Here is a 15042-nt window from a genome sequence, read left to right on the forward strand (position 1 = left end):
AATACTTCTAAGACCACTACCACCAAGGCCCTTAGGTAAAAGTTAAAGTACTAAATTAGTTATTGAAATGTGTTTTAGTTTTTACATACCGTATTATTTTTTCAGTTTAATTATACTATATTTTGTATTGTTAAATATAAGAAGGATGTGGAGTCTCGACAGGGTCATATTTTCAAGGCAAGGGGAGGTAATTCCCTTGTTATACTCCTCATACTTTAAATTTCCTAAGTGTTTATAGGGAATATAACTTTTTTTATTTAAATATTCACTTTTTTTACACATTTTCTTTAAATATCAGATGTATACTAGCTAAAATGACTATTATTTAGAGCTCTGTAAATAAAATAAAAAATTGTAAGCAGAGCTCAATAATTATATAAATAGATTTGGAGGGTTTGAGAAATAGTGGGTAACTACAATTGATGGGGATATTTCCAAAAAAAATGATTTTGTTAAAACTGTAAAGTGCATCTGATATATTTTTTTATGTATGTATACTGTTATTTCTGAAAGCAAATGGACAATAAGATAATGAGGACACGGACCTCCTTGGCAGTTATTATAGCAGCTCTAAGGAAGATGGTCAATTATATCTTCAACCAAGTCTGAGGCTTTACCAGGAAAAATCTGTGGTGAGTTGAAATGTTCCACAAAATTTATAATAATATTATTATAGACTTTTAAAACTTTTTATTTATTAAGGGTTTTTATGTGATATTGAAGATATCTGCATCATTTCATAACATTTTTTTATAACTTGTATTTAATGAAAATGTAATCTACCTTATGTATCAAGTCAATATTTTGAAGATATTATATAACAAATTCATAAGAAATGATACAAGGCATAATTATCTTTCTCTTCTTAATTTTATCTTTTAAACATTTTTTTTTATTTCAGGTTGTTGAAATTACAATGTTTTCCTGGTGTTGGGAGTAAGACATGGATACCTGATATTGTTAACATGTTGGTAGGTATTAAAGCTTTTATTTTTAATAATTTTAATAGTATTTGACATCAATAAATAATTGAAGGTTTGAAATACTATACAATATGATGAAATACAAGTTTATTTTTTGCTAACTTAATAAAATTGAAAATGTAAATCGGGAATGTGTTGGAGAGATAAAAAAAAAACTTACAAAGGGCAAAAAACATAACCATTAGTTTGATTTTGAATACCAATTATTTTCTTGCAGAATTTTGTTTATTATCTGAGAACTTTTAAACAATTATTATGATGTACTTATTTTTTTAAATTTGAGAAAAACTGACCTTGAACTTTGTTTTACAGGTTAGCATCACAAGTTTCCTTGGGGTTACTTGCTTGGGGAGTTATTAGAGCTGTTTTAAGGTGAGAATTTATTAATCAACAAACAATTTAAATCTATTTATTATACATGTATCTAATTTTAAATGCCCCTAGATAAAATTGAGAATGGAAATGGGGAATGTGTCAAAGAGACAACAACCCGACCAAATAAAAAACAACAGCAGAAGGTCACCAACAGGTCTTCAATGTAGCGAGAAATTCCCGCACCCGGAGGCGTCCTTCAGCTGGCCCCTAAACAAATATATACTAGTTCAGTGATAATGAACGCCATACTAATTTCCAAATTGTACACAAGAAACTAAAATTAAAATAATACAAGACTAACAAAGGCCAGAGGCTCCTGACTTGGGACAGGCGCAAAAATGCGGCGGGGTTAAACATGTTTGTGAGATCTCAACCCTCCCCCTATACCTCTAACCAATGTAGAAAAGTAAACGCATAACAATACGTACATTAAAATTCAGTTCAAGAGAAGTCCGAGTCTGATGTCAGAAGATGTAACCAAAGAAAATAAACAAATGACAATAATACATAAATAACAACAGACTACTAGCAGTTAACTGACATGCCAGCTCCAGACTTCAATTAAACTGACTGAAAGATTATGATTTCATCATATGTACATCAGGCACAATCCTTCCCGTTAGGGGTTTAGTATCATACCATCATAACATATATGAGAAGAACATAACCCGTGTCATGCCAACAACTGTTTTTAGAATAAATGTGTTTAGTTCCGACGCAAAGACCTTATCAGTGACTCAATATTAACGCCAAAATATGCAATCTTTAATGACTTGACAACAGTATCGTAATTATATCCCTTCTTAATAAGTCTATTCAAAGGTTTTTTAAGTTTCTGAGGTGAATACTGACACCTTTGTGCTTTATAAAGAATATTTCCATAAAAAATTGGATGTGAAATACCTGAACGTATAAGAAGTCTGCATGTTGAGCTATATTTACGAATGATGTCTTTATACCGATGATAAAACTTAGTAAATGTTTTGACTAGTTTGTGATATCGAAAACCCTGGTGTAATAATTTTTCAGTAATACATAAATTTCTCTCGTTAAAATCTAAAACATTGTTACATACACGAGCGAATCGTACAAGTTGAGATACATAAACACCGTAAGATGGTGACAAGGGAACGTCACCATCTAAAAACGGGTAATTAACGATAGGAAATGAAAAATCATCCCTTTTATCATAAATTTTAGTATTCAGCTTTCCGTTAGTGATATAGATATCAAGATCGAGGAAAGGGCAGTGGTCATTGTTAGTATTAGCTTTATTTAAAGTAAGTTCAGCAGGATAAATTTCATTAATATACATACTGAAGTCTATATATCTATCCTAAATATATGTCAATGTAAAATGTTGTACCTTTACTTTAGAAGTGTATCTATATTAACTGATTTGTCTCCCTTGCCCTGAACAAGATTAGGCCCAAGACTACAATTATTCCTCTATCAGTTCTTTATAACGTTTTGTCGCATTAAAAAAAATTTGCCTATTCTTTTTGTCTAAATTTTGGTGTGTGCAATGTACAGTTCAAGTCCAAAAATATATGCAATTTTCAGTAAAATTGCATGTTTACATCATACAAATTTGGCCAATACACATCCATACCCCTATAGGCAAGTCAAGAGATGTGCCGAAAAGTGTAAATACTACCTTTTTGCACCTGGCCGAATCACTCTTTTCTTATCAAAATCAGTTAAAATAAAACATCCAAAAGTTTATTTCAGCTCTCTTCTTTCATTTCCACCCCAGAAAAACTAAGAAATGTATGAGAAAGGGAAAGAAAAAAAATAAAGAAAAAATAAACTATAATTAAAGGGAACTATATTCGTGGACAACAAAAAGTGGGGTCATTAATTGTGGTCTTGGCCAGATGTGAAGGGGAGATAATCTGATATCAAGTAAAACCTAGCTATCATAAAAAAGATGATCATGTATGATAACTACTTTACATTCACTGTTATTCATATTTTCATTACAAATTTCAAAAGAATTTATTCCTACTTTTTTATCATGGAGAAAAATTTGTTTGGATCTCAGTAAGGGTCAATAAAACAACAAATAACAAAATATTCATCAAATTTTACTTTTTATTAAGTGAACTTATCAGCAGCTCCTGCATTCACTGTGTTAAATGTTTCCAATAATTGCTCAGGTATTTGATGTCAAGTCTCATAATTGTAAAGTTTGGAAAATTTATTTTTGTGTATTGACAGATTTCAGTAAAATGAAGTAGCAAAAATAAGAAGAGTTTTCACATTCATTGATATGGGTTTTTTTTAAGTTGAATTTTATTATATACCCTTAAGATTATTTTGATAAAATAATTGAAACTTAACTTTAACCCTTAAGATTATTTTGATAAAATAATTGAAACTTAATTTAACCCTTAAGATTATTTTGATAAAATAATTGAAACTTAACTTTATTTCTTTTCAGTTGAAAGTGTAACAGTTGCTGCCTTGTATGGTAAAATCCTCAGACAATAATCCTGCAAACAATCAGATGAACTGTTACTATCTCTATTGGAACAATCTGTATAGACAGTTATTTTTTTATTAGTCTTGTAAGCAGAATGAGTTTTTAACAAATTGTATTTTTATTGCTGTATTGAATTTCAAATTATAGATTTTTTTTAATTTATATTACATGCATTCAATTATTGTTTTGTGATTGATGAAAACTTAAACTGAAATTATTGTTATTTGAGGGGTATGCCATATGGTTTCTCAAAGTACCCACAAGACGTACATAGGTTTACATATATTTTTAAGTTATGTACATGTAAGCCTTACAAGTGCTTTGTGAAATGAATTTTGTTGGTTACAATCCAAAATAGTAGCATTTTGATGGACAAATACTATGAAAAAAGAATATGAAACTAGTCCCCTGTTAAATATTTTAACTACTAAGTTTTTGACCCCAAATAAAAATGTTTGGGTTTTGGGTTGGGTTTTACTCCACTGACTGCCTAAGAGGGGACCAGGCCAGCCCAAGTGATTCCCTTTATAATCAACAATTTTTTTCCCACAAAAGGGGGGGGGATCCTCTAAACCGCCTCTGCAATGGGAAGATTTGTGTTTTCTGTCTGTTTGTCCATCATCATCTCTCATCCACGGCTTATAAACTATTGGTAGATTTTCATTGAAACTTTCAGATTATCTTCTGTAACTAATGGCTGTGTGTATTTTGTTTTATTATAATGAAATGTTGGGGTTCCCATTGAAAGAAGGGACTTTTTAAATACTTTGTTTTAACTTTTGAAAGCATTTCCTAAAACGATTATCATATGAAGGATAGATTGGTTTGAATAATTTTTATCATGTTTTTATCAGTGCTTTTAATCTTGTTTCAAACATTTGAGAGCCTTTTAGAAGTGAAAAAAAATGGTACACAATGTCGGCAGATACTGAAGATTATTTGAAAGTTTAGGGAAAGTCCCATTTAATCTTAGATCATTGTGGGTTAAAGATGTAGATTGATGAGCAAACATATCATACACTTACTTACTATATAGCACTTTCATTAATGGATAAATCTGACTTTGAAATAAAAATTGAATACTAGTCATCTCCATTCAAGGATTCTCTAAAATAAAAAGAGAATTACTTCATTTAAAAAAAAATCTTTTTAGGCAGGTGCCCACTGACTGCCTAAGAGTGCTCCGCTCAAGTCATGCTTCAGTGATTCCCTAAATAATCAACAAAATTGTTCCCACTAAAGGGGGAGGGGGACGAACCCTCAGAAAAAAAACTTTTTTTTAAGTACCCAGTAAATAAGTTTAGTAGTTCTTAAAAAATAAATTGATTCATGTATTTTTTAATATTTTTATATTATTTTTCCTTTGTATAAGAATGATAATGTTTTTAAAAGATGACACAAACTGAGGATTCTGTTTATTATGTAATTCTGTCAGAAGTTTGGTTAGCAATAAAAAGCCTAAAGATTATATATTAAACAAAAAAAAATCACTTAATGATTACAAAATTTAATACATGTATCAAAAATTAGACATGATTTATTTTAATTCATATAATACTTATCTTAGTGGAAATTACATTAGGATTATCTCCCCCTAATTAGTATTCAAAATAATATTGTAAAAACAACCAGGAAAACAAATAGAATCCTCAGTACTGTCATTTATTTCGTATTATTGTAATGTTTTGCTAATGATTCCAAACCCCTGATGCAGATCCTTTTCCTCCTTTTTGTTGTAAAGAAAATTTACAAAGTATGGCCAAAAGCATATCACTACTAACAATTTGTTAGATATTTATACACACCTAATAAAGCAGATTGTGTTTGGTTTCATTTGGGTATTTTGTATCATGATGTAAGATCATAATCATTAATTGGTAAATAAAATTTATTTGGAAAACCATCTTAATTCAATTTTATTTGGATTATATGTCATCGTAGTAGGGGGAAGAGGTTTCTGTGGTCGAGGGTTGACACAAATTGATAATTTGTATTTCCATCACTTCGTGTCTATCATCATCATTCTTAAACATTTTAAGATTTTTTTTGTGAAACTTCTTTGTTGGTTTGAATAAGACCTAATATAAATAATGCTTAAGCATTACCTAACAGAATTGACCATTGGACTGATTCCCTGATTAAAGCTACCAATGCTGTTAATAGATCAAGACTGGTAAAATGATGTCAGATATATTTGCTTGCCTGTATCGGCTGCAAAACTTGCAGATACTAATTTAGCAGGGAAGGTGTCTTTGTAAAACTTTATTATCCAAACTGTAGAAGAGCTGGATAGTTCTTATATGTAATATGGACAACTATATTTGGTATATGGATTCATTGAAAGGTATCCATGTCCTCCATATAAGGATAACATCAGTGGTCTTGTGTTATTGTTTTCGCCCTCAAGTTGGAAACTCAGCATTTTAAAACCAATGACTTAAAAATTGATATTTGCTGCTGCTCTTCTTGTGGATTGCAAAATGCAGGTTTAATATTCATGTACCTGTCCTGAATATATACATTTTATTGACACAGGACTTTAAAAAGCCGTCCATCATTACCATCATGAGGGATCGCATAACCTTACTAGTCATGGTTCAGTGATTAATGTTCAGTTTTGGGTTTAGGTATTTGTTTCTCTGAAACTAAGTAATTCACCATGTTTATTCAATGGATACAATGATTGTAAGGTGCACATGTCTGTCTGACAAGGTTCATCTGACCTTATTTTTATGCCCCACCTACGATAGTAGAGGGGCATTATGTTTTCTGGTCTGTGCGTCTGTGCGTCCGTTCGTCCGTCCGTCTGTCCGTCTGTTCGTTCGTCCGTTCGTTCGTCCGTCTGTCCCGCTTCAGGTTAAAGTTTTTGGTCAAGGTAGTTTTTGATGAAGTTGAAGTCCAATCAACTTGAAACTTAGTATACATGTGCCCTATGATATGATCTTTCTAATTTAAATGCCAAATTATTGTTTTGACCCCAATTTTACGGTTCACTGAACATAGAAAATTATAGTGCAAATTTCAGGTTAAGTTTTTGGTCAAGGTAGTTTTTGATGAAGTTGAAGTCCAATCAACTTGAAACTTAGTATACATGTGCCCTATGATATGATCTTTCTAATTTAAATGCCAAATTATAGTTTTGACCCCAATTTTACGGGTCACTGAACATAGAAAATGATAGTGCAAATTTCAGGTTAAAGTTTTTGGTCAAGGTAGTTTTTGATTAAGTAGAAGTCCAATCAACTTGAAACTTAGTATACATGTTCCCTTTGATAAGATCATTCTAATTTTAATGCCAAGTTAGAGAATTTATTCCAATTTCACGGTCCACTAAACATAGAAAATGATAGTGCGAGTGGGGCATCCGTGTACTGTGGACACATTCTTGTTATGGATATTTTAGTCCATATTTAGTTTTTGTGATTATGATTATTTCTAAGATACTGTAGGTAAAAAAGAGTTAGAAGAGCCTATTCAAAAATAGGTTTATAACTATTTGGTATACAGAATGATTGTATTAATGTAAACATGTTTGTCTGATGAGGTACATCTGACCTTGACCTTATTTTCATGTTTTTTTAGTTTGCATTGACTTTTCATGACTAGGTTCCAACTAATGTGAGTATCAGATAGTTGTAAGTTGGACATTTTCATCTGACTAGGATTAACTGAAATTACCCTTATTTTCATGGGTAATTTATAATGTTGCCTGTTTTAAACCCTTATTCTTTTTAAAGACTCAACACAGATTTTAACTATTAGTTGCCCAGAAAAATTAGTTGATTATTTAGGGAATCACTGGAGCCGGACCCCTATAATGGCAGTTATATTTAGTGCTCCTCCCCCTTCTTGTGAACATTTCAGCATTTGCCTATTCAGTCATCAATAACTTTGTCTACCCTTAATGGAATTTTTTAGAAAATTTGGAAAGAAGCTTCTTTATAACCAAAAAAAGAGTATTCATGGCAAAATTAAAAAAAAAAATAGTTATCAAAGGTAAAATCATTTTTGTCTTGCCTGTGATGTAAGCCACGGAAATCCAGCCAGGGATTGCTTTTCTGGCAATAATTAGTTCCATGAAATGTCTCCATCCTAGAACTGTGCACCATCTCCAAATCCAGAGTGATCACATTGATACAGCATATAAGCTTTTTCCAGACGTCTACCGACAACAGTGGTATCAATCAATTGCTTTAGAAATATCTATTATTTTTGGCTATTTCTTTTGTTTTTGTTCACTAATAATTTAGGTATTGATGGCATATAATAAACAAGTAAAACTGTGAGCTACTGCTCACTAATGATTGAAAGTCCGCTGGTGCGACTGGATACTTTTGTGTAAAGTGTAAAATATGTAAGTGTTCCTTAACAGGAAATGTTGAGTGATGAATCTGAAAATGCATCACACAGAATAGCTGACTCATATAAACCTTGATTCAAAATTCAAAAATCCTTGTCATGTATACACATGGAAAAAAGTATTGCAACACCTTGATTTGTTAAAACTTGAAAAATCAGCCTCTTTTTTTTGGATGAAATATCATAAAGTATGTGTATAATATTATTGAAACATAGTTTATGATAACATTGGCATTGAAACGAACAAAAAATGTTTGAAAAAAAAAATATTTATATAACCACAATTTTAAAAACAAAATGAAGTGTTTTTTGTACAAAAAAATGCATTTTACAACTTTTGCTGTAGTCGAACTTTACAATGTCAGACATTTCAAAATTAATCTTCAGATGATTTTTCACATCATGGTTGATCGTTATATGCCAAAGAATTAGTACTTTGTGCGCAGCCTCCATTCAAACGGATAACCGCATCTTAACGTCTTCTGATTCCTGCCATAAATCGACTAATTTGTTGCTAAGGTAGCAGCAACCATTTCTGATGAAGGGCATTGTTTATTTCATGATGTGTTTGCACTGGGGTGTCCTTTCGCGCACTTTCCGCCCAATAGTGTCCCATGTATGCTCGATATGGTTCAAAGTCGGGCAGTTGTCATGGAGTCATTTTGGACCTCATTTTATATTTTGGTGAAAATTTTGTTTTCAGCAAAAAGGCAAAAGCTTAAGATATTTTATTTATTTAAAGATCATTTCGAAGATGCAGTATTAATTAAAAGTATTTTTTTTTTTTCTTTTTTTTTTTTTGCTGTTTACGGGTACAGTAGCTGCATGTGCAGATAAAAACTTATCGAGTCGATAGTTATTGATTAAACTCAGGTGATACTTAAATAATGTTTAACTAGTTCTATTTTACCAAATTATATCACAAAAAAATAAAGAGTGTTTTTTTAATTTCAATTTCAATTTGGTGTTGCAATACTTTTCTCCATGTGTATAGTTCCTTAGAAAAATGAAATGAAAATTTTCAACTTGGATGTCATGTGTAAAATTATGTAAGTGTTCAGTTAACAGAAAGTTGTTGAGTGATGAATCTGAAAATGCATCACAGGGTATAGTTGACTCATAAATCCTTGAACCCAAATTTCAGAAATCCTTGTAATGTATTTCCTGAAAAAGATGCAAAGAAAAACATCCATGGGACCAAAGGTGGACAGATGGGCAAAGATAAAACAGTATACCCCCACTTTTTAAAATAATATATATGGTCTAATCATTTATAGCTTGTTAAGTCTTGGGAGTGATTTAGAAATGAATATTATTTTCCATAGACTACATGTTGACCTCTATAAAGTCATTTTTTCATCTTAAACTTTTATTTGCTGCCTCATTCATCTCCAATCTTTAGCCTTAGCCCTACTTTCTGATTAACTTTTAACGCTGCCACGTTCAGAGTCATTCTGTTTGTGCCTGTCCCAAGTCAAGAGTCTGTAATTCAGCAGTTGCCGTTTGTTGTTGTGTAGCATATTTGTTTTGCATTCATTATTTTGAACATAAATTAGGCAGCAAGTTTTCTCATTTGAATTGTTTTACTTTTGTCATTTCTGGGGCTGATTATGGGGTATGGGCTTTGCTCATTATAGAAGGCCATTCAGTGACCTATAGTTGTTAATTTATGTGGTTAAGTGACTCTTGTGCAGAGTTCATGTCTCATTGGCAATCATACCACATCTTATTTTCATATAATGTCTTCCTGAATTTGTTGCTGCTAGAGGTTGTAGCTACCTCACTGAATCAGTGCACTGAGAATGCTAGTCCATTTTGACATTTTAAATTACTTAAAAAATTAAAATTGACACAGTTGATATTTCAAATTTCTTTATTCAATCAACTTGTAAATACAATTTCATTAAAAATAAATACTTAATATAAGGATTATAATGATCATTGGTCATTTTGTGCTGGTCAGTTGCAGTTGTTGCAAGCTTCTTGTTTCTTTACTGAACCAGTGCAGTGTATTCCGCCGTGTTGAGGAGCTGGAGTATTGCATGACCTTTCCCTTTCTCTGTAACCTTGACAACCAGAATTGGTGATACATGATGACCATTGTCCCCAATCACTGAATTTTCCATTGACAGCTGTCAACAAAAAAGCAATTATTAATGTGTGTTTTATGTAAATATATATAATATACAATATGGTTCCAGTATCTTTTGCTGGTGGTTTATTTGAACATTATTTTGGTTTGATTGGCAAAATTTGCATATTTCTTCAAATTATAAAAACAATCCTCTTAAAACTAGTAGTCATATAAAAAGGTAGCCACTTTTATTAATGGCAAATAAAGTTTCTCATGATATTTATCACTGGAAATCTTTTCTAGTGCAATATTTTACATGGAAAACTTGAATAAGATAGATTAATATCTGTTGATCTATAATTTGATCATTCCAAAAGCATGAACTATATCATTCAAAATCCTTGAGATGGTTTTGACTTTCTCTTATTTTTTCATCTATGAACATATTTCCCGTCAGCAGTATGACAAATTTGAATATTTCAATGTACTTACGACAAGGATGCTTATTACAACTGACAGAATTCACACTTTCTCCAACACAGTCGGTGCGGCCATTACCAGTGGCAGGATTTTTGCAACTTCTGCACTGAGATTGTTTGCCACCTGTAACATAGTATGAATATGAAATAGATAACTAATGTGCCTTCATTTCACAACTGTTAATTTTATTAATATATAAACAACACTACAAAAAAGTTGGATAATTTTGTGTTACGTTATCATCGTTATTTCCATTATTTTGTGCTAAAGTTCATTATGGTAACGTTTAGTAAAGTGTCTTACAATAGTTATCAAAAGTACCAGGATTATAATTTTAAACGCCAGGCGCGCGTTTCGTCTACATAAGACTCATCAGTGACGCTCAGATCCATATAGTTAAAAAGCCAAACAAATACAAAGTTGAAGAGCATTGAGGACCCAAAATTCCAAAAAGTTGTGCCAAATACGGCTAAGGTAATCTACTCCTGGGGTAAGAAAATCCTTAGTTTTTCGAAATATTCAAAGTTTTGTAAACAGAAAATTTATAAAAATTACCATATAATTGATATTCATGTCAACACCGAAGTGCTGACTACTGGGCTGGTGATACCCTCGGGGACGAAACGTCCACCAGCAGTGTATTTATTGTACTCTGGTTTTGTTTTCAGATCATATATATGCCATGGTAAGATTGTTTTTGCAAATTCAGTTTGCTTTGTATAAATGTACAATATATGACACTTTGATTTACAAGAACAAAGTGATAGAAATTAAGCTAAAAATTATTTTTTTCCTTTTCCACTTAGTTCAATACGATTTTTCAATTTAGATCTTTAAACTAGATTCAAAAGATTGATATGATGTGTAAATTATATCATAAGATGCTTTCAATACCTCCACATGTGACAGAACATTTCTCAAATGCTGACCAGCTTGACCAACCACCATCTACAGGTATTCTGGATGTGAATGGAAGCTGTGATCCTGAACCCCAACCCTGTAAACAAATATAAACAATTACGGTAATAAAATGTGTTATGTTTTAGTGGTGTTCTTGTTCAGTCTTTAGTTTTCTGTGTTGTGGTTTATTGAATGTTGTCGGTCTTTTAAAGATATTATTAAACCATCAGAATTTGTTAAAAATTGTCTTTTCAGGGCATTAATTCATCATTTTGCTGTGAATAGTTTTCTTCTTTCTATAGAATTTCATTTGAATATCTGAAAAGAAAATGCTAATTTGGTCAAATCTGAATTTTAGGGCAATAACCTCTTACACTTACAGATGTATTTTGATTTGCTGATCATTTTGTTGTATATAGTTTCTAGCTATCTATCATAGTTTTTTAAATGACTGCAAAATCCTAAAAGATGGTCAAATATCATCATTAAGGACAATAATTCCTGTTAGAAAACTTTCATGATTTTCAATTATGTTGCATTTTTGCACATCTTGTACTGATAATTATTTTGCAGTTTAAAAGAGGGACGAAAGATACCAAAGGGACAGTCAAACTCATAAATCTAAAACAAACTGACAACGCCATGGCTAAAAATGAAAAAGACAAACAGAAAAACAATAGTACACCTGACACAACATAGAAAACTAAAGAATAAACAACATGAACCCCACCAAAAACTAGGGATGATTTCAGGTGCTCCGGAAGGGTAAGCAGATCCTGCTCCACATGTGGCACCCGTCGTGTTGCTTATGTGATTACAAATCCGGTAAATAGTCTAATTCGGTAGGTCACATTCATGAAAGGGAAGGAGATTGTAGTTACGACGTAAGGAACATATCCGATATCATTTGTGAAACGGTTATTCCATAACGGTCAACCAACTCGTGATGGCGTCCGTAAAATTTACGAAGGGATGATTTCAACTTCACCATTTGGAACTCTTGGTTTAATAGCTTCCTTGTGAGCAGTAACACTCTATCAAGAAAATCATGATAGGAAATGCAAGCACGGGAATATCGTATCAATTGGGAGATATATACCCCGTATGCAGGTGCTGCTGGAATGTTGCTACTTAGAAATGGAAAGTTCACAATTGGAAAGCTGAAATCATCTCTTTTGTCGTAAAGTTTTGTTTTCAACCGACCCTCATTGTCAATTTCTAGATGTAAGTCAAGATATGAAGCCGACTTAACTGTATCTGTAGTATCCTTTATCTCCAATTCGATGTGATAGATGCGTTCCACATAGTCACCAAATTTTGAATTGTTTAGTGAAAGAACGTCATCTATATAGCGGAAAGTAGAGTTAAAGGATATTGCTAACTTCTTATCTTTCTTCCTAAGAAGTTCCTGCATGAAGTCAGCCTCATAATAATAAAGAAACAAGTCGGCAAGTAGAGGGGCACAGTTTGTTCCCATTGGGATAAGTAGACCTATATGTCTAACTTTTTTTATTACTGTTTTCAACATAAAAGGCTAAAATGTTTAGAGATCAAATCATTATGAGAACAATAACTCTTTCAAGGAGCCAATGGATGGGTTTAGCTATTTGGACAAATTTGTTGACCTTGACTTGCTGATTAGTTCAATGAGTACATATGGAATTTTTTAAGATAATAGGCAAAAATTATCAAATTGACAATACTCATTGTTTAAGGACAATAACTCAAAGTTGTCTGGTCATTTTGGTGTATATAGAAAGTTGGTAGATCTTGAAATAGTGAGCATATGATACATCGTCAGATTTTTATGTCCCATTTATGGGCATTATATTTTCTGTTCTGTTGGTCCGTTCGTCCGTGCGTGCGTTCGTTCGTTCGTCTGTGCGTTTGTCCGTCCTGCTTCAGGTTAAAATTTTTGGTCAAGGTAGTTTTTTTTATGAAGTTGTAGTCCAATCAACTTGAAACTTAGTACACATGTTCCTTATGATATGATCTTACTAATTTTAATGCCAAATTATAGTTTTTACCCCATTTTCACGGTCCACTGAACATAGAAAATGATAGTGTGGATGGGGCATCCCTGTACAGGGAACACATTCTTGTTCTATTTTGATTTCTAATTACTAAACAATTAGTTGCATTTTACGGTACCCTTATGTTTTATTTTCATTGGTGGTTACCATGCAAGTAGATTGCAACAGGAACATAAGGAACAAATCTGGAACAAGGTTTCATGACAAAGATTGTGAATGGTTTTAAATGGTTTGTTGGTTTTAGTAGAAGATGTCCAGGTGAGCTAAAAATGCAAATAATCTAAATACTGTGGATTCATATTTATTCGTTGGATACCAATGTTCTTGGGTTTTGTGGGTACAGGTGAACCACAATTTCAAATGTTCAATGAAAAGCATATTTGCAATAGGATTTGTATACATAGATTGGCAAAACCACGAAATCAAATATCCACGAATATGCATTTTTTTTTAGCAATCCACGAAAATTGATAACCACGAAAATAAATGAATCCACAGTATATGAAAAAATGGCAACTAACAGTATTATCATTATTTATCTTTGTAATATTAATTAAATATATGCCCACTAATTACTATAACATATATGTATTACTTTTGGTGGGGTTTGATCTGTAGCAGCTAATGTTCGGGTATCTGTTGACATTTGACCCTAAAAATGGAAATAAAGTTTTAAGCACATAATAGGGGGGTTCTGATCCCCGATCCTGCTTACTAATTGTTAGATTCCTGTTTCCCGCATACACTATGTACGTTAGAATTTTTTTTTAATTTCCCGTGTCCCGCTAGACTTCATTTCCATTTTCACGGCACCATAATTTGACTTTCACGTGTCACGCTTTCAAAATTCGACAATCCCACATCACGCTTAGACCCCAATGAGACCCACATAAATTATTGCACCTAGACATCTAGAGATTGCAATAACTCATTCATAAAATTACATCAAATTAATGAGTAGGAGGCAAGTTCAAAGCATCCCAAATCTAGACAACTTGTGAATGAATAAAAAAATATCTGTGAACTGTGAAGTATATATTTTCCTTGTTTGGATAATTTTAATCGGGCAACAATATCAAAATTAATAGTCGTTCTATTATTTCTCAACTTAGAAAGATATATGTATTATTCAAAATGCCATCAAAAGAAATGTCACTTGGCAACAAAACTTACACTGCTTGTCTTTCTGTAATTTCCAGGTTTGTTGTAGGCAGCCTGACGAACATCACCATTTGACCTATCCTCAGACAACACGTCAACTTTTACATAGGGACAATTACCCTAACAATTTAGTGTTGTAGAGTCAGTTCTTGATTCATAGCTAATGAACTTCAAAAATAACATACTGCAAAA

At 32.1% G+C, this 15042-nt stretch overlaps 2 long non-coding RNA genes across 2 annotated transcripts; one reads left to right on the forward strand and one right to left on the reverse strand.

The window, feature by feature from the left end:
* The first annotated feature begins 499 nt into the window (after nt 1–499).
* LOC139485377 (uncharacterized) lies at nt 500–3930 on the forward strand. Its single transcript, XR_011655307.1, has 4 exons — nt 500–632; nt 902–971; nt 1296–1355; nt 3802–3930. It is a non-coding gene; the product is annotated as an uncharacterized lncRNA (long non-coding RNA).
* A 6127-nt stretch (nt 3931–10057) lies between these two features.
* Nucleotides 10058–10894, reverse strand: LOC139485199 (uncharacterized). The gene is made up of 2 exons (XR_011655278.1): nt 10769–10894; nt 10058–10334 (listed from the first exon to the last, which is right to left on the reverse strand). It is a non-coding gene; the product is annotated as an uncharacterized lncRNA (long non-coding RNA).
* Nucleotides 10895–15042: the final 4148 nt, after the last annotated feature.

The sequence above is a fragment of the Mytilus edulis genome, chromosome 1 (genome assembly GCF_963676685.1).
Source record: "Mytilus edulis chromosome 1, xbMytEdul2.2, whole genome shotgun sequence".
Lineage (NCBI taxonomy): Eukaryota > Metazoa > Mollusca > Bivalvia > Mytilida > Mytilidae > Mytilus > Mytilus edulis.